At 44.1% G+C, this 20426-nt stretch overlaps 1 pseudogene; it reads left to right on the top strand.

Annotated features, from left to right (window-relative positions):
- Nucleotides 1-5350: 5350 nt before the first annotated feature.
- LOC133746934 (dystrophia myotonica WD repeat-containing protein-like) lies at nt 5351-20125 on the top strand (annotated as a pseudogene).
- Nucleotides 20126-20426: the final 301 nt, after the last annotated feature.

Here is a 20426-nt window from a genome sequence, read left to right as displayed (position 1 = left end):
CCTAAAAAGACATGAGGGCTATTGCTCTCTCTCTTAATACAACTAAGGAGAAGATATCACCAATGCTGGAGAAAAATGAATAGACAGCAGAGCTAATACAAAATCCCCAAAATCCAAAAGAGAAAAACTGGATATGCACTTACACACATCCTGAAGTGGCAATGAAGTAGAACAAATCTAAAATTGGAAAAAATTCTTTTTTAAAGATTTATTTATTTATTTGAAAGCAGAGTTACACAGAGAGAGGCAGAGAAGAGAGAGGGGTCTTCCATCCACTGGTTCACTCCCCAGTTGGCTGCAATGGCCAGAGTTGCGCTGACCCAAAGCCATGAGCCAGGAGCTTCTTCCAGGTCTCCCACATGGGTGCAGGGGCCCAGGACTTGGGCCATCTTCTACTGCTTTCCCAGGCTATAGCAGAGATCTGGAAAGGAAGTGGATCAGCCGTGACTCCAACCAGCATCCATATGAGATGCCAACACTGCAGGTGGTGGCTCTACCCACTACGCCACAGCGCTGGCCCCAAAAATTCTTGTCAAATTAAGAACATTTAACCTTTGTTTTAGAATGAATTATTGAAATATCTAAACTGGGAGAATGCATAATTTCTTTCTTTAGTAATCAGAAGAGAAAAAGAACACTTAAAGGCTACTGTGACACCACACAGAAGGAATGGAGAATCATGACCTCAATTAGCCTAGGGACAGAATAAAAGGGAGGGAAATAGGAACAACAGGATTAAAATGAATAAGCTTTGACAGCTGAGAGAAGGCATGCAGTTAACTGAAACAATAGAGAAAAGTCTGAGAGGAAAAAACATCGTTAAGACATATTAATGGGGCCAGTGCTGTAGCTTAGTAAAGTCAGCACCTGCAGTTCTGGTATTCCGCATGGTCACTGTTTTGAGTCCCTGCTGCTCTACTTCTGATCCAGATCTCTGCTGATGGCCTGGGGAAAGAGTAGAATATGGCCCAAGTGCTTGGACCCCTTCACCTGGGTGTGAGTGCTTAGAGGAGGCTCCTGGCCCCTGGCTTTGGATCAGCACAGCTCTGGCCACTGTGGCCATTTGGGGAGTGAACCAGCAGATGGAGGAACTCTGCCTCTTCCTCTCTCTGTGCTTCTGCCTCTCTGTAACTCTGCCTTTCAAATAAATAAATCTTTTTTTGAAAAAGACATATTAATGAAATAATTACATAGAAACTCCAGCAAGCAATAGAAAAATGGTATTTAAAACCATAATTATAGCCATATCAGGACAAGGATAACAACCTTCTACCTTCACACTCTCACCCTTGAAATTCCCATATGTTTGACATAATTCTTATTATTTAAGATTTCACAGCATTTCCTTTTTTGTTTTTAAGATTTATTTATTCAAAAGTCAGAGTTAACAGAGAGAGGAGAGGCATAGAGAGACAGGTCTTCCATCTGATGGTTCGCTCTCCAAATGGCTGCAATGGCTGGAGCTGCACCGATCTGAAGCCAGGAGCCAGGAGCTTCCTCTGGGTCTCCCATATGGATGCAGAGTCTCAAGGTCTTGGGCCATCTTCTACTTCCTTCCCAGGCCACAGATGGGAAGTGGAGCAACCGGGTTTCGAACCGGCACCCATATGGTATGAGGGCGCTTCAAGCCAGGGCGTTAACCCACTGTGCCACAGCGCCAGCCCCCACGACATTTCAGTGCAAATTAATGGTATTTCCAGTGCTGGCGCTGTGGCATCACAGGTAAAGCCATGCAGAAGTGAGACGCATGCGCACCAATCTGGGCCATGCCTCCCACCCTGCTCATGCACTCCTGGGCCTGGCACGTGGCAGCTCCCCCTGCGCGCGTCACAGTGCCCGAGTTTCTCTCTCTGCTGGGATTGGCTGTGGCCCCAGAAGACCCGCCCATCGTTACCAGGCCTCTTGTGGGCCGGGTGAGCCATTGCCGCCCGCTGGGCGTCCAGGTGGAGCTCTGGGTCCATCCCAGGCTGGCAGCTGCTCCCTGGAGCCAGCCGCAGTCAGCAGCTCTGTGGGCGCTGGAATGAGCTCACTCAAAGGCCAGTCCCAGATGCTCCTGGGCTTCCCACAGGCGGGCTGCAGGGCTGGAGGGCCTGGCTGTTGCTGTGCTCACCTTGGGTGCACAGCAGGGTGCGGATTCAGGGTCCGCTCCCGAGTCCTTCAACAGTTGGAAAGAACACAGACGTCCGATCAAGAGTCCACGCTTGCTCCGGTTGAGCACTGATTTCAGCTCGAGGCTCCAGGAACCTGTGCGGCCCAGGTGGCTCAGCCGTTTACTCAGCCGCTCCATCACCAGGTTCACACGTGGTGCAGTTCTGAGAGGACAGCGGACAGGAGCAGCCCGAGTGCCCAGACTTGAGAAGTATAGATGCAGTGAGGAACCTGGAGAGCTTGATGTTGAGGGGTTCCTGTGTCAGATGGTGAGGGGCTGGGGAGAAACCGCTGCTCTAATCCTCGAGATCGCCTCGTGTGTGGGAGCATCTGGGAACTCATGCGGAATATTCGGGATTTTATTCATACTATTTTATCATTCTTGTCTTGGTTTTAATGGTGAAGATTTTCTGGACTCACAAAATGTAAAATTGATGATTTCTTGAAAATGACAATGGCAGCACTCACATGTCAGCGAATCCTGTACATTTATTTGTGTTTTAAGTGATTTTGTTGTGATAGTAGTAGAGATATTTATTTTTTATCCCTAAGTATGAACAAATCCCTATGTTAATTTTTCTGCGTTATGCTATATGTAATTCCAGGGACCACCAGTCATCCCTCAGCTTACTTCAGTAAGTGCAGTTAGGTCAGTTCAAGTTGAGGTGCCTCAGCTGCCTACCTCCGCTTCCCAAACCAAAGGCTTCACTTCCCACACAATTCACTGAAGTCCCACATCCTCCAAGAAGCTTTTTCTGTTGTTATTCTCACTGTTTGAATCAAATGAACCCTCTCTTCCTCAGGTAAGGGCAGCAAATACATTTATACTGTAATTGAAAAAATATTTCAGGTGGTGTGATAGTACAAAGGGAAAACAATAAAAGCTATCCAAGACATATTAACAAGAGGAGTGGGCATTCAGCCTAGCAGTTAAGTGAATGCTTGGGATGTGCACACTTCACATCTGAGTGCCAGAGTGTTTTTTAGGGGTCAAAGTAGGTCCAGGCTGCTCACCACTAGACAGGCCATTCACCAGTAATGAGTCAGTGAAGGGAAACAGGTTTCTTGAAGAAGCCAGCATTCTTGGGATAGAGAGCGTTTGGGATCAAAGAGGTCTGCTCTTACTCCAAGAATACTGGCTTAAATAAACCTGTCTAGTTGCATCAACTCTTTTCTCTGGTGAATTGGCTGTTCAGGGCTGACCTGCTTAGGCCTGATTTTGACTGGCAACAAATGGCAGCCAGGAGTGGGCTTCTAGTCCTCACATGTTACTGGGGAGAGGCATGCACTGCTTGTGTCCACCAGGTTGCTCTTGGTGAGCTGACCCCGAGGCTGGGATTTCAGGGCTACCCTCCTTAGCTGCTGAGTCCATTTTCATGGACGCCTTAGCTCTTGTCCTTACTGTGACATCAGCCCCTGTAAACACTTTGTTGGTACAGGGAAACAGTACTTTTGAAGTCCTGGAGCTCCAAGACTGGGTAGGTTAAACTCAGTGCACACTGGAAATCCTGTTTCTGTGCCATTTGCTTGGGCTCCTGCAAGTCAAACCTCATGTCATTGGTTCTAATTCTGGTTGGTGTGAGACAAGAATCTAAGACTCTAATCCCAATCCCTCTGCAAGGAGGGTTTGGTTTGGGTGAGTACACTGTGTGAGAATTAATCTTTGGTAAAATATTGGCAACTCAATTCCATCCAAAAGCCCTCTAAGCCCTATCCTAGCTGATTAGGGTAACGTCTAGTTGTGGTTCAATGACAGAGAACAAAATTGGAAATACTGCATGGCTTTATTGTATGTATTAGATTCCAAAGAATGAGGTCTAGGGACTCCCCTTGTTCTCTCAAAGCCAGTTGGAGCTTTCCCCAGAAGCCCCTGGTACAGTTGCCAGTGGGGAACAAGAATCATAAGAATAATGCCATTATCTGCTGCCTTCCAGTCACATTAGCAGGGAGCTGGATCAGAAGCAGAGTAGGGACCACCATTATGGTGGCAGGGATGAAGCTAATACCTATCATAGCCACATGCAGTATGGGTGTCAGCTTGAGTCTCAGCTACTCCACTTCCAATTCAGCTCCCTGTTGATATGCTTGGAAAAGCAGCAGAAGATGACCCAAGTCCTTGGGCTCCTGTGCCCACATGGGAGACCTGGAGGAAGCTCCTGGCCTTGGCTTCAGCCTGGCATAGAGCTGGCTGTTTTGGCCATTTGGGGAGTGAACCAGTGAATGAAAGAGTCTTCTCTCTCTCTAACTGATGCTTTCAAATACATGGTTTTTTGGTGTTTTTTCTTTTTGAAAGCAGTACATCCAGGACACCATCCAGGCAATTCTTTATGTGATGCTGGCATTGCAAGTGTTGGCTTGACCTGCTGTACCACAGCATCAATCCCCGTTTTATACTTTTGATGCTACTGTGAATGGATTTTCTTAATTTATTTTTCAGTTTGTTTTCAATGTATAGAAATACAAATGACTTTTGTGTGTTGATTTTGTATCCTACAAGTTTACTGAACTTATTTATAAGTTCTAATTTTTTTGATAGAGTCCTTTGAATTTTCTACACACTAAATGGATATACCTGTACAAAGAAACAATTTTACTTTACACATGGAAAGGCTGTATATGGGCTGTACCATGAAATTATAAAACAACCAAGATGCAGAAGGGCAAATAATTGGGCAAGGATACCCAATATTGTAAGATTATCAATTTTGTCTGAATTAGTCTATGAATGGAATATAGTCCCCATTTAAGTCCCAATAATTTACACTTTAATAAAAATGTTTAAATATCCTAATAATACTTCAAAAATTTAAAACACAGCATTCAAAAACATGGGATAATACACCTGCAGAATATTCATAACTATTAAAAGGAAACAGAATAGTGATTCATAATCATCCTGCCTATGTATGAGATCATCTAGAACTACAAAAGCTACAACAGTAAATTGTCACCACAGGAAAGAACAAGCAAATCATGTCATTTGCCGAATACCCTGAGAAGGGTGCCGCAGGAATTGTTTACACTGTGATGGTTTCATGTTAAAGGTGATGGGTTAAGGATGGAGACTAATCCAATTGTGGTCAATAGGAGGAGGGGCCAGTCTTTGGGTCATTGTGGGAGCACACTTTGAGGGTGGTTCTCAAGAGAGGTTTGATCATTTGAGTTCAGGTTCTGCCTAATTGTTGTTGCCTCCACATCAACCATGAGCAACATCCATCTCTGTGAGAGTATGGGACCGCCAAAACCTGTTACCTCCAACTATGAGCTGCATCCAACATTTTCTTTCCCAAAGAAGCATCTCAGGTATTGTAGTTAAAGTAATGGAAAGTACAGTAATACATATCCTTAATTATTTGGATTTATTTTTAGAACAGAATTAAACTCTAAAAGGGATAGAATCCCCACAACTACATGAGAGAAACAGATATATAAAAAGGGTTATATGACATATCAGTTAAAATCAATTTTTCAACAAAAGATACTGAAGTAACTGGCTGTTTGAGAGTATTTGGTTGGTTCTTTCAGATTTCCACCCACAAAATTAGATTTCCTCCCATAAAATATTAGGGATTTCCCAAAGGGAAAGTGCCCAACATTTGGAATAGTTCAGGTAATACACATTAAAACAATTCTGCACTTTCCATTCATGATATTAGAAAGACTGGAACACAACAAAATTGTATGTAGTGCAAATGAGAGTATTAAATTGAAAAACTCTGACCAACAATTTGGGAATGTCTTGTGAAGTTGCTAACATGCACAGTTAAGCCCTAACAACTTTACCATTTTACAGATTTTAGAAAACTGCTGTTTTGACATCATAGATCATAGAGTATCCACATTAAGTGTTATTTCTTGGCGTGTCTGTGAGGTTGTTCCTGGATGAGATTAGACTAAAGCAGCAGAATTCAAAGTACATTGCTCAGAGTGGTTGGGCATGATCCAACCCATGGAGGTTCTGAATAGATAAAATGCAGAGGAAGGAGAAATTCATCCCTTTTGCTTCTTGCCTTCTTGTCTGAGCTGAGAGGTAATTTCTCTCTCCCTTTGGGCTGGGATTAACACCACTGGCCCTCTGGTTCTCAGCCTTTGATTTCAGATTATCAGCTGTCTTGGATCTCCAGCTTCTGATAGCAGATGTGGGATGTTTCGGATTCCATAGTTGTATGAGTCAATTCCTTATAACAAATCTTTCTATATGTATCCTATTCATAGTGTTTCTCCAGAGAACTCTAATACTCCCTCACATATATATGCACTATCAGGCACACAGAAATATATTTTAAAAAAGATTTGTTGGAGCCAGCATTGTGGTGTAGTGGGTAAAGCCACCACCTGCAGTCCCAGCATCCCATATGGGCATTGGTGAAAGTTCTGGCTGCTCTAGCTCTCTGCTACAGCTGGAGTAGCTCTGTTACAAGGGTAGACTCTAGGATTTTTTTTTATTCTGAACATCAGTTGCCTTTGGATCGTTTTGCTTCTGTAATTCCAGGTCTTGATCCCAGCAGGTGGCTTCCAATTCTGATCTCTTGGGGTGATCACTTCTCATTTGCCCTGTGTTGGGATACTGCTAGAATATGACAGGTGTTGGGGTGACTCTCACATGCTTGCACTTCACAGATATTTAGTCAGTGGGAAGCTTTTGCCAGACATTCTCCTGTGAGGGGGGAGGCTAGTTATAGTCGAGAGGCCTTTCCAGCACAGAACTTATATTTTGGTGGGTGAGCATTAACATTTACCTTACTGAATACTGGGTAATGTGAATGCATGAATGGTTAATGTGGTTTAAAGTAGGTAGATTTCACAATAGCCCTTTGAAGGTATGTGCTGTTATATTAAGGTGCTCAGTAAGTTCTTTAATATTATTTTGATTTGTGTGTGCTGTTTGTTTCCAGATGTGAATAAAGTTGCATTGCTTAAAGCATAAGGAGTAGGCCATCATTGTATTCATAGTTACCTATTCATGTTCTAAACCAATTAATGGCCCTGTGACATTGGTGGTATTGTGTAAATAAGATTTTTCTAACTACTTAACCTTCAGAACACTTTCAGGTACTTTAAAAAGTTTAAAAGTCAGACCTGGATTGATAAGCATCCCTCTTTTGGTTGCTGTCACTAAGATATCTTTGCTTGCTCTTTAGAGAATTCATTTTAATAACATTGGTTTCTCAGAAATCATAATGCTGATTCCTAATTTCTTTTTTTTTAAGTTTTTTTTTTACTTACTTGGGAGGCATAGTTATAGATGACAGCGAGAGGGGTCTTCCATCCACTGGTTCACTCAGAAAATAGCCCCAATTGCCAGAGCCAGGACAATCTGAAGCCAGGAGCCAGGAGCTTCTTCCAGCTCTGCTCCATGGGTACATGGGCCCAAGCACTTAGGTCATCTGCTGCTTTCCCAGGTCTTCAGCAGGGAGACAGATTGAAAGTGAAGCAGCCAGAACTTAGACTGGCACCCATATGGGATGCTGATGCTTAACCTACTACACCACAGTGAAGTCCTTGTTACTAATTTTTAAAGTGGTACGATACACATCAAGATTTAAAAGTGTTCTTGTAGTGCAGTGTCATTACATAGCAGGTTAAACTTCTCCTTGTGATGCCAGCATCCCATATCTGATCACCAAGTTCAGTCTTGGCCACTCTTTTTAGATCTAGCTACCTACTAATGTTTATGGGAAGGCAGCATTGGAAGTGTCTGAGGCCCTGCCACCCATGTAGGACACACAGTGATAGAGTTCTTGGCTCCTGTCTTCATCATGGCCCAACATTGGATGTCACAGGTATTTCAGAAGTAAGCAAGTGAATTGAAGAGCTGTCTCTCTGATGCTCTGCATTTGTGATAAATGAAAATAAATATTAAAAAATCATGACAGTCATTCTGTATAAGCCAATATTTGCATTTTTGTTTTTATTTTCCTTTTTATTCTTTTTTATTATTTTTTGACAGAGTGGACAGTGAGAAAGAGACAGAGAGAAAGGTCTTCCTTTTTCCATTGGTTCACCCCGCCAGTGGCCACAGTGGCCAGTGCGCTGCAGCTGGCACACTGTCTTGATCCGAAGCCAGGAGCCAGGTGCTTCTGGTATTCTATGCGGGTGCAGGGCCCAAGTCCTTGGGCCATCCTCCACTGCACTCCCGGGCCACAGCAGAGAGCTGTACTGGAAGAGGAGCAACCAGGACAGAATCCAGCACCCTGACCGGGACTAGAACCCAGGGTGCCAGCACCACAGGTGGAGGATTAGCCTATTGAGCTGCTTTACCAGTCCTTTTTATTCTTTTTTAGAAATTTTATGCAACCCTGTTCCATTCTTTCTGTGTGGATAGCCCTTTCCAAATGGATACTTCCACCAGAAGCACTAGTGCCTTAGCACCATGGTTACCTGGCAGATCCTGCCAACTTTCCTAAAGCAAGACTTGAACTCACCAGGAAGTATCTATGTATTTTAATGGATATCACTAAAGATGAACTCTCCTAATGTTCAGCACTCCAAATGATTCAAGGATTCAAGATTTTATTTCATTGTGCCCTTGGATTGGTGGTAAATATCCGATGTAAAAAAAAATCCTGAAACCTCCAGATGAAAATGTCCTTAATTATTATAATTTGTCAATTCCATTCCAAAAAAAAAAAAAAAACAGAATGAGGAAACAGTCCCAGAAAAGGAACCAAATCATACAGTTTCTCAATGCATTATCCAAATGTATTATTCTCCAGAGGTCAATGTCAGTTTTCAGTGCAATAATCTTCTCTTTTTCATCCAAAAATAAACCTGCAGGAAGCAAGGACTGTATGGAGGAACTGAGGCTATGTGTTCTAGCTCTGTTGAAGGCAGACTGTAACCATTTTAGGCCATAAGACTGTATGACCATTACCCCCTGACCTCCTCTTGTTATTGTTGCAAGTCAGGATGAAGCTGCAGTAGAATGGGGCTGATCTGTAACCTCAGCCAACATTGGAGCAGATGCTCATGAGCTGATCAGCAGCCTTGGGGAAACTCTGTTTCCTGGTGTCAGGCTGGGAAACCCTCAACCATGAGAGGAAGCTTTCGGGCTGTGAGTAGCTTCCATGTACCACAACTACAAGAAAGATGGGGGTTAGAGAAGCGAATTCCATATGAATTCATTTTCTTATCTTTGATTAGACAATAATGATCAAATCAGTGAATTTTTTATTGGAAAAAGATGGAGATGGATTCAAACTGATCTAAGTTTGCTTGTGTCAGATGTTTTAGACCTTTGCATTCCAGTCATTTCAAATGATTTTGGAAAATTTTTTCACAATTATAAAATAACAATTATATGAGAACAATTATATAAGAAAACTGGTAATGTGAAAATTAAGTTTAGTTAATATAAAAGATGCAGCAGTTATTAATCTTAATTAAAGTTTGTTCTTGAATAAATCATAATTCTACCACAGTAGAAATAAAATGATTCTTGTTTTTTTTTAATTTTCTAAAAATAAAAATATCAAAACCCTACAAAGGAGTAAGTATTTAGCCTAGCTTTTAAGATGTCTGCATTTCATATGGGATTCGCTGGGATTGACACCCAGCAAAAGCTCTTGATTCCAGCTTCCTGTGACTTATGCATTTAGGTCTCTGCCACCTAGCTGTGAGACCTTGCTTGAGTTTGTGGCTCCTGGTTTTGGCCCAGCCAGTCATGGCAATTGTGAGGATTTGGTGAGAGAACCAATGGAAAGGAGTTTCTCTCTCTCTCTTTGATCTCAAGTAAATAGAAAGTCTATGTATTGGTGAATTGTTTTGAGGCTAAGTCTACCATTCTGGAGTGCTACATTCAACAAGTTAAATACTAGCCCATAATTTAGATAAGTTTCACCCTTGATACGCAAAATGTTCTTATACCAGTGTGGTGACATAGCACCAGAAACTGAAAGAATCATGGCTAGCCTCCTGTTCCCCACCTCCCCAATCTGGAGATGAGTCTGAGGATGTGAGAAAAGTCAAGAAGGATGAGGACCACTATTGTGGCAAAGCAAATAAACCTGCCACCTGCCACACCAGCACCTGGCTTGTGGCTTGGGCCTGGCTCAGGCTTGACCATTTTGGCCATCTTGGGCTTGAACTAGCAGATGGATATTTCTTTCTTTCTGTCTCTCCCTCTTTTTCTAACTCTTTCAAATAAGTAAGTAATTTTTAAAAAGCTCAGAACAACTATTTTTTTAAAGTCAATAGCTGGGTGCTGTGAAGGATGTTGATGTCATGTACTAGTTCTTGTAATCAAGGTGTTTCTGTGCTGTTGTGACTGATTTAGATAATGAGAATTTTACACATCTTGTGGAAAGTTTCATGCATTTTCCATTGTGTCTGTTGAGTCTCCATTGCAACTTTTTCACAACCAATGAAAGCTGTCCCTCCCTCTTGCCCAGTCAAGAATTTCCCCTTTACAGCATATAGAAACCCTAGACAACCACCCATAAATGGATCTCTTCTTCATGAAGATTTTTTGTTTTGCTCTCTCTCTCTCTCTCTCTCTCTCTCTTTCTCTCTCACTCTGTCTCTCATTCTCTATTATTCTCTCTTTTTTACAATAACTTAACTTATGGTTTACACATTCTTTGTCCATATTCCTAATTCTTTGTGATCCAAAGACATAAACCTAAGTAATTACAACTATAGACTCCTGAAAGAAAACCCCCTGACAACAGACAAGTATTTTTTTTCCTGTGGTTGATTTCTTTTTTACTATTTTTAAAAAGATTCTCTTTATTATTTGAAATGCAGAGTTACAGAAAGAGAAGGGAGAGAGAGGGAAAGAGTGAGAAATCTTCCATTCACTGGTTCATTCCACAAATGGCCACAAAAGCCCGGGCTGACCAGGGTGAAGCCCGGGCTGACCAGGGTAAAGCCAGCATCCTGAATCTACTTCTGGTTCTCCCACATGGGTGCAGGGGCACAAGCACTTAAGACATACCCTTCTGCTTTTTCAGGTGCATTCATAGGGAGCTAGGTCTTAAGTGAAGCAGCCAGGTCTGGAACCAGTGTCCATTTGGCATGCCAGAATTGCAAGTGGGGGTTACCTAGTACACCAAAATGTTGGCCCCTGTGCTTGCTTTTTCTAAATATTTTGACCCTAAAAGTAGCTTAGACTTTCTCTGTTAAAAAGTGATCTTTGAATACAGTATGGAGGAAGAGAGATGATAACATGCAAAGATGGTTGCAAAGAAAAATGGCAACATATAACAAAATGTGTTTTTCAATTGCTCACCCCGGGCCAGGAGTAGAATATATTTCTTTAGGGGACAATGCTGTGGTGCAGATCAATATCCTGGTCTAAGCACCGGCATCCCATATGGGCGTTGGTTCAAGGCCAGGCTGTTCCTTTTCTGAGCCAGCACTCTGCTATGGCCTGAAAAAGGAAAGCAGTAGAAGATGGCCCAGGTGCTTGAGCCCCTGCACCTGTGTGGGATACCCAGAGGAAGCTCCTGGCCCTGGCTTCAGATAGGCACAGCTCTGGCTATTGCAGCCAACTGGGGAGTGAACCATCGGAAGGAAGACCTCTCTCTCTTTCTCTCCCTGCCTCTCCTCTCTCTGTGTAACTTTGACTTTCAGATAAACAAATAAATCTTTAAAAAAAAAAGAATGCAGGGCCGGCACTGTGGCTCACTTGGTTAATCCTCCACCTGCAGTGCCAGCATCCCATATGGGCACCAGGTTCTAGTCCCAGTTGCTCCTCTTCCAATCCAGCTCTCTGCTGTGGCCCAGGAGTGCAGTGGAGGATGGCCCAAGTGCTTGGGCCCCTGTACCTGCATGGGAGACTGGAAGGAAGCACCCAGCTCCTGGCTTTGGATCAGCATAGCTCTGGCTGTAGTGGCCATTTTGGGGGTAAACCAACAGAAGGAAGAAGGAAGACCTTTTTCCTGGTTTCTCTCTCTCACTAACTCTATCTGTCAAATTGAAAAAAGAAAAAAAATAAATAAAAAAGAATGCATTTCTTATAAAATCACTACTAAACAGTGTCACCCAAAACTTGCTATCAATACAAAAGGAGTCATGATTTTTTTGGACAATTATGTGATCTTGAAATACTAATATAGCTAGTAGTAAGTAATGATGATTGTAAAAAGTAAAACAACAGTTCAAAGAAGACAGACTATATATATTGTTCTGATGTGGAAAATTTTATCAAAAATATTTCAATGACTATTTTTTGACTAGTTTCTATTAGCATGTTTGAACTATTCTCCCTCTTTCTAAGCCCTTTGAAATGGAAGGCACTCCATCGTTCTTAAACAGTAAAAAGTTCAGTGGCAATCTCTGTCGCCTACAAGGCTACCTAAGTTGACCTCTGAATTCTCTTCCAGACAATGGTAATGTCTTGATGATAAAGATGTTTTCTTGAACAGAAGAACACTTCTTTGGCCTAAGCTTATGTGCACAGAAATGAGCTTCCTTAAATGTGAACAATCTTGTTCTGGGTATGGATCTGCAGTAGTGGAACAATCTATAGAGGGAAAGTTTCTGTGTGCCACCATTATCCTTATGTTACTGTGCTGCCTTATCTGTGCTCCCCTTTGTAAGTCAGTACTTTTAGAGGAGCTTCTACTTCTACTTCTACTTCTATAGCAAAGTTACTTCATGAGAATTTAGAGATCCTGCTTATGCATCCAGGAAAGCAGTGGCAGATGGTCCATGTACTTGGATCCCTGTCGCCCTGTAGGAGACCAGTCCTGGCCATTTTGGGTATTAGAGGAGTAAATCAGAAAATGGAAGATCTGTCTGTTGCTCTGTCTCTGTAATTCAATTTACATACAGGAAATCATTTTGTCATGATTACAAGTAAACATACTCATAAAAATGTTCTAAGAGAGGTTCATCCACTGTAGCTTTTACAAGATAACATATGAAGTATAAATGGCCAATGTCTTCACTCTCCACCCTCCCCCTACACATTCAGTGCTTAGCACAATGATGTTGATATGGAAGACTCTGAGTTGTGTTTCTTGGCTGTTTAATTCTAACTTCTTTTGAAAAATAATTCAACTTTGAATGTCCACCTATATCTGTTATACATTTCTTTCCTGTTTCTAAGAAAAAGAGAGGTGATTACCTAAAATCATTCATGTAGGTAAAAATACCCCCTTTTGGAGAGCGAGTGGGAAAGGGGAGGGTTGCGGGTGGGAGGGAAGTTGGGGGGGGGAAGCCATTGTAATCCATAAGCTGTACTTTGGAAATTTATATCCATTAAATAAAAAAGAAAGAAAAAAATACCCCCTTTCTGTATCATATTTGACCTTTTATTTTCATGGGTAGAAGCTAATTTGATTGGTTTCAAACTTATCAACATTTGATGCCTCAATAAAGTCACAAGAATGTTGTTTTGATAAAACCAAAAGGTACAGAAATCTTGGGAGATTATCAAAGGTTTACTGTAACAGTATATTGGGTACATTGGATGAAACTGAAATGACTTTAGTGACATACATACTAGAAACAATAGGTTTATCTAGAATGGATACTGGAAAAGGCAGAAAGAACCAATCGATTGAGGATGTCTTCAGGTGAGAGAGACATGGGAGACATTTTAAAGAAATTCTATAGAGGCAAACTTTGTATAAGAATCAGAACCAAAGGTCCCCAAGTAATCCAGAATCCACCCAGTGATGATTAGAAAAAGGAGGCAAGAAGCTGAGTCAATAAACAGAGCATTCTTAATCCAAGAAGATATTTGCTCTCCAGTTAGAAGTTTCAGATACTAACAAACCCTCTGGGAGAGGGGAGAATGTTCTGGAAGGCAGATATTAAGTGAGCTAAAAAATTGTGTCATCTAGGCCTGCGCCGCGGCTCACTAGGCTAATCCTCCACCTTGCGGTGCCAGCACACTGGGTTCTAGTCCCGGTCGGGGCACCGATCCTGTCCCAGTTGCCCCTCTTCCAGGCCAGCTCTCTGCTGTGGTCAGGGAGTGCAGTGGAGGATGGCCCAAGTGCTTGGGCCCTGCACCCCATGGGAGACCAGGAGAAGCACCTGGCTCCTGCCATCGGAACAGCGCAGCGAGCCAGCCAAAGCACGTCTACCATGGCGGCCATTGGAGGGTGAACCAACGGCAAAAGGAAGACCTTTCTCTCTGTCTCCCTCTACTGTCCACTCCGCCTGTCAAAAATAAAAAAATAAAAAAAAAATTGTGTCATCTGATATTAACAATTTTCATTCATGATTCACTATTCCACAAAATAATCAACTCAATCTATAAGTTTTATTGTATGGTTTTGCAACTCTGCTCAATCATCCACAATAAAATGACACTTGTCATTAAGCAAATGAATTGGAGTGAATCTAATTAAATTTATTAGAATATTAAAAAAATTTGGGGCTTACATTTGGTTTCTATAGAAGAACAATATGTACTTTTCAATTTTTTAACTTACCAGTTAAAATACGAAGAAATTGTATAGGATCAAAATGGACATCTTATGATTTGATTGTAGTTTTTAGCTCTTGTTTATACTCCTGTGGAACTGTGATCTTTATACTTTTGACTTCTTCAATATTATGGTTAGTGGTGCCTTAGCCCTACAATTATAGAGTGCACTGAAATTATGTTTTTGTGAAAGTTAAAGGAGAAGAAGTAATGGAGGAGGGAGAATGATGGAGTAAAAAGAGGGAGGGAGGGAAGTATGGTTATCTTCTTAGAATTATACCTATGATGATCACTGATGTCATAAATAAGAGTGTCAGTTGTTAAATCAACAACGGGAATCACTGTGCACTTGCTCCCCATGTAGGACCTCTGTCCTTAATGTGTTGTACTATGAGAATTAATGGTAAAACTAGTCTTCAAAGGGTTCCTTATACTTCGTGTGTCTGTGTGAGTGCAAACTGTTGAAATCTTTACTTAGTATTGAGTTGAACTTCTATATATAATGATCATTTAAAAATGAATTTTTTTTTTTATTTTTTGACAGGCAGAGTGGACAGTGAGAGAGATAGAGAGAAAGGTCTTCCTTTTTGCCATTGATTCACCCTCCAATGGCCGCCGCGGTAGGGGCGCTGCTGCCGGCGCACCGTGCTGATCCGGAGGCAGGAGCCAGGTGCTTCTCCTGGTCTCCCATGGGGTGCAGGGCCCAAGCACTTGGACCATCCTCCACTGCACCCCCTGGCCACAGCAGAGAGCTGGCCTGGAAGAGGGGCAACCGGGACAGGATCAGTGCCCTGACCGGGACTAGAACCCAGTGTGCTGGCGCTGCAAGGCGGAGGATTAGCCTATTGAGCTGCAGCGCTGGCAAAAAATGAATCTTAATGAAGAATGGGATGGGAGAGGTGGTAGGAGGTGGGATGGTTTGTGGGTGGGAAAGTGGGTATTGGGGAAAGAACTGCTATAATTCCAAAGTTGTACTTATGAAATTTATATTGACTAAATAAAAGCTTTCTATAAAAAGAATTATACCTATGAAAAACATGAAATATACCCTCTTCATATTAATAATAATTAAAAAGAAATAAAAAATTAAAAATCATTTTAAGGTCTCAATAGGATATATGCCCAGAACTGACAAGTAAAGTTGCAGAGAATGGCTAATACAGCCTTATCAGTTTCATTTGTCATCCTAATCCCTTCCCCTATGGTCACATTACTTCATTTCTACCACTTCTATTTCTTATATGAAATATATCTTAATGCATTTATTCTTAAACTGAAATAATAGGCTTTTACTCTGTTTTTTAGAAGAGCATAATTGAGGAGCCATGTTGATCTATGTTTTACTTGGAATATTTAGTAATTCTGAAGTATATATGATCTTTTTTGTTTTGACTAAATTGAAACACCAATAAAAACACAGGGTCTCTGTGATGTTGAGGGGGCATACTTTATGGTGTAACACATGATAGGGATTTGTAAAGGTTTGAGGAGTGCTGGAGAAGAATGTGAGTATTACCAAATGGTTCAAGTGCTGTGTATTTTATGTGTATGTACACAGTAATTATGTGAATTTATTTGTTTTTATTTGGTTCTAAGTTGTGCATAAGGCTTATCAGTAGAGATCTGCAATAAAGTTTCCCATTATAGATTTACTTATTTCTTGCAGTAGCTTAGTTCTTAATTGATTTAAATATTTTCAGGTAACTTGGAGCATAAATTTGAGATCCTATCTTCCTAGTGACGAAAAGTTTTGTCATTATGCATTGATTATTTTTCCCCAAAAATATTTGTCTTCCTTAAAGTCTGTTTTGTCTGATATAGTGATTGTGAGATTCTTTTAAAAATATTTTCCTGAAATATATGTTCAGTCCTTTACTTCACTATTTTCACACCATTTTTGTTTTCACTTTGTATTTTAATGGCTTTTTAAAAAAAACTGTTCAGTTTTGTCTAATGAACGCATTTGGGTGATTTTGAGAAAATTTTACCTACTTATATTTAGTATGATCATTAATATATTTAGATTTATTCCCACTTAATTAAGAATTTTAGTTTTCTTAGCCTGAGACCATTTTTCCTATTGTTATTTTAGCAATTATTTTGTTACTTAGTGTATGGAATTTTTCTCCTTTCCTTTTTGGGGATGCATATTTGCTGTTTCTATTACTAGTCATTATCATGGAACATTTACCATACAGATTTTTCTAAATAAAGTAAAAGTTTAAATTATTTGTACTTCTTTCCTCAGGACTGTAGGGATTGTTAGAACACTTAAAATGTAATCACTGCTTTTCTGATTTGGAGTTGCTTTTATTCAGAATTTTAGTTCTTTTTTTTTTCAGCCCCTCAAATTAGCCATAAGGTTTATTATTTCAAACAGATGATGATGCAATTTGCAGTTTATTTACTACTCACCATTCATTTTTGCCTCTCATTCTTCTGAAATCATGACCTGCCTCTTAGGAAGATATCTTGGTTTCATTTCACTGTCAATAATGACAGCTCATCTTTCTGGATAAGTGCAGGGTAGTAGTGACTGTGTTCAGTACTTCAAAGATGGTATTCAAGGCTCTCTGTTTTCTCTTTTTCATCTATTAGTCCAGTTATTCATTATTAAATCATCTTTTTCCCATGGAAGTTTTATAATCATATCTGTTTTCCATTAAGAAGTCATACCTTATACTCTGTATGTAGATTTCTTGTCACTCACTCTTCTTGGCACACATTGTACATGCTGTTTCTTGCATTGGGCTAGAGGGATTGGAGAAGCAGAGTCACTATACTTTCATATAAAGTATCTCCTACATGCTCCTAAGACGTGCGGTTTGATAGGTTTTCTCATTCTGTGCTCCATATCTCTTAATTTTTTATTTATTTATTTTTTTTATTTTTGACAGGCAGAGTGGACAGTGAGAGAGAGACAGAGAGAAAGGTCTTCCTTTTGCCGTTGGTTCACCCTCCAATGGCCGCCACGGCCAGAGCGCTGCGGCCGGCGCACCGCGCTGATCTGATGGCAGGAGCCAGGTGCTTCTCCTGGTCTCCCATGGGGTGCAGGGCCCAAGCACTTGGGCCATCCTCCACTGCACTCCCTGGCCACAGCAGAGAGCTGGCCTGCGACAGAATCCGGAGCCCCAATGGGGACTAGAACCCGGTGTGCCGGCCCCGCAAGGCGGAGGATTAGCCTGTCGAACCACGGTGCGGGCCACATATCTCTTAATTTTAAAAATATTTCAACTTCGAATGGAAGAGGCATCGCCGGGGCGACGACCCCAACTCCTCCAGCGCGGTCCCGCAGCTTCCGGCAGGGCCGGGGGGCTGCGGGCCGGGGACGCCTTGGGTGGCCGGCAGCGCAGAGGGGGCGCAGCTCGCGGTTCGGCCCTGCTTCTGCCCAGACCCTGGCGCCACCCCAGCCGCTGCAACGCCCTTCCGGCCCTGCCTCCGCCTCCAGCCTGGGCGCCGCGCCCCGCGTCGTCCCCGCCGCCCCCAGGCCCTGGGCCCGCACCCGCGCTGCCGGCTGAGCGCCTCAGCCTCGTTCGCCTCGGGGAGCCGCCGGCCACGCCCGCGGGGCTGGTGCCGGGGCGACCGCGTCTGCTTCAACCTGGGCGGCGAGCTGAACTTCTACCCGGGCCGCCGCCGCGGGAGTCAGCGGTCTATCGACCTCAAGAAGCCCACCGACAAGTGGATCTACAAGGGCACGCAGCCCACCTGCCAGGACTTCAGCCAGTTCGCCGCCGCCACGGAGACCATCTCCGTGCTGGTGGGCTTCCCAGCCGGCCAGGTGCAGTGCCTGGACCTCAAGGACACCAGCTAGCTCTTCAACGGGGTGCGGCTGATCGACAAGACCAAGGTGACATATCTGAAGTGGTGCCCGAGTCGGAGAGCCTGTTCCTGGCCTCGCACGCCAGCGGCCACCTGTACCTGTGCACGTCGGCCATCGTGTGCCTCGGCGCTGGCGGTACAGCCTGCTGAGGCAGGGCGAGGGCTTCGCCGCCTACGCCGCCGAGAGCAAGGCCCCCGCAACCCGCTGGCCAAGTGGGCGGTGGGCGAGGGGCCCCTCAACAAGTTTGCCTTCTCGCCGGACAGCCGGCACCTGGCCTGCGTCAGCCAGGATGGCTGCCAGCACGTTTTCTACTTGGACTCCGTGCTCCTGCGCGGGCTCATGAAGAGCTACTTGGGCGGGCTGCTGTGTGTGTGCTGGAGCCCGGATGGCCGCTACATGGTGACAGGCGGCGAAGCAGACCTTGTCACCGTGTGGTCCTTCTCCGAGGGCTGCGTGGTGGCCAGTGGCCACGGCCACAAGTCCTGGGTCAACGCTGTAGCCTTTAACCCCTACACCACGCGGGTGGAGGAGGCAGCAGCCAGCGGTTGTTGGGGAGGGGGCCGGCGAGGAGGAGGGGGGCGAGGAGGAGGGGGAGGCCGCGGCTGGGCGCGCCCAGGCTTTGCCGGACGCATCCCACTCTTCCCACTGCCCAAGGCCGGCTCCGTCACCTACCGCTTCGGCTAGGCCCGCCAGAACACGCACTTCTGCCTCTGGGACCTCACCGAAGACGTGCTGTACCCACACCCACCCCTGGGCCGTACCCGCACCCTCCCTGGCATCCCTGGCACCACGTCACCTGCCGCTGGCAGCTCACAGGCTGGCGAGCATGGCCCGGGGCCCCTGCCCCACTCGCAGTCCCGCTCCAACAGCCTCCCACACCTGGCAGGTGGTGGCAAGGAAGGTGGCCCGGGCAAGGTGGCGGCAGAGCCCGACACGCCATTCAGCATCGGCCGCTTCTCCACGCTCACGCTGCAGGAGTGGCGAGACTGGGGGGCCGAGAAAGAGCACAAGCGCTACCACAGCCTGGGCAACATCAGCCATGGGGGTGGCGGTGGCGGGGGGGACAAGCCCAGTGGTCCCGCGCCGTGCAGCCGCCTGGACCCTGCCAAGGTGCTAGGCACCACGCTGTGCCCTCGGATCCACGAGGTGCTGCTGGTGGAGCCTTTGGTGTGCAAGAAGTTCGCTCAGGTGCCGCTCACGGTGCTGCTCTTCCTGGAGGACTGCATCATCACCGCCTGCCAGGAGGGCCTCGTCTGCACTTGGGCCCGGCTGGACAGGGCGAAGGGGACCCATTTCCCCTTCTCCTCTCCACCTGCCACTTCCCCATCATCTGTGTCAGAGCTCACCAGAAGCGCCAGCCGCCGGGCCGGAAGCTAGCTGAGATGACATCTCCTCCCAACCAGGCAACTCCCCAAGTGGCACAGTGGTGTGAAGCTGTGTATGCTGGGGTCCCTGCACTGTGCCCCAGCCTCCTGGCCTCAATCCTCCCCACTGACCCCACGGATTCCCACATTAACAAGACTAACCAGGACAAATAAAAAAGTCACCTTCATTTCTTCAGCTATCCTCAGATTTCCTATGTCAATGATTCTCTCTTCAACCTAGAAAGATAGAGATCCAATGATCAAAGTGTTTGTGGATTCTTCACTGACTTCTGAAATAATGATATGATAAGGGTGTTCTCATCCCTCTAAATGCCTCTTAACTTTGTTAAAATTTTTCTTTTTTTAAGTTTTATACTTTTATTGAAATGTTCAGTTTCAATGGACCTTTGGCCACCAATGGAAATACACTAGCAGTAAAAAAAACATTGGCAGTGGAATGTGACAACTGTCCCCTGGGGATTAAAGCAGAACACAGGGTGATAAGAAAGTGAGCAATCCAAGACCTAAGAGCAGTAGTCTGGCCAAAGATCCCCAAAAGGTAGGCTTCTGAGCTCCCTGAACAATGATAGCCCCCAGGTATTGAGAAGTAACTCAAGGGCTTGTAGATGTGGGGCAATCCAAGATAGGGGTCCTACAGGAAAATCTCCCTCATGCCTAATCAACTCTACTTTGGTAAAACTAGGCTTACCTGACA

This window comes from Lepus europaeus, chromosome 18 (genome assembly GCF_033115175.1).
Source record: "Lepus europaeus isolate LE1 chromosome 18, mLepTim1.pri, whole genome shotgun sequence".
NCBI lineage: Eukaryota > Metazoa > Chordata > Mammalia > Lagomorpha > Leporidae > Lepus > Lepus europaeus.
The sequence above is the reverse complement of the archived record's forward strand: the minus strand, read 5'-3'. Positions and strand labels throughout refer to the sequence as shown.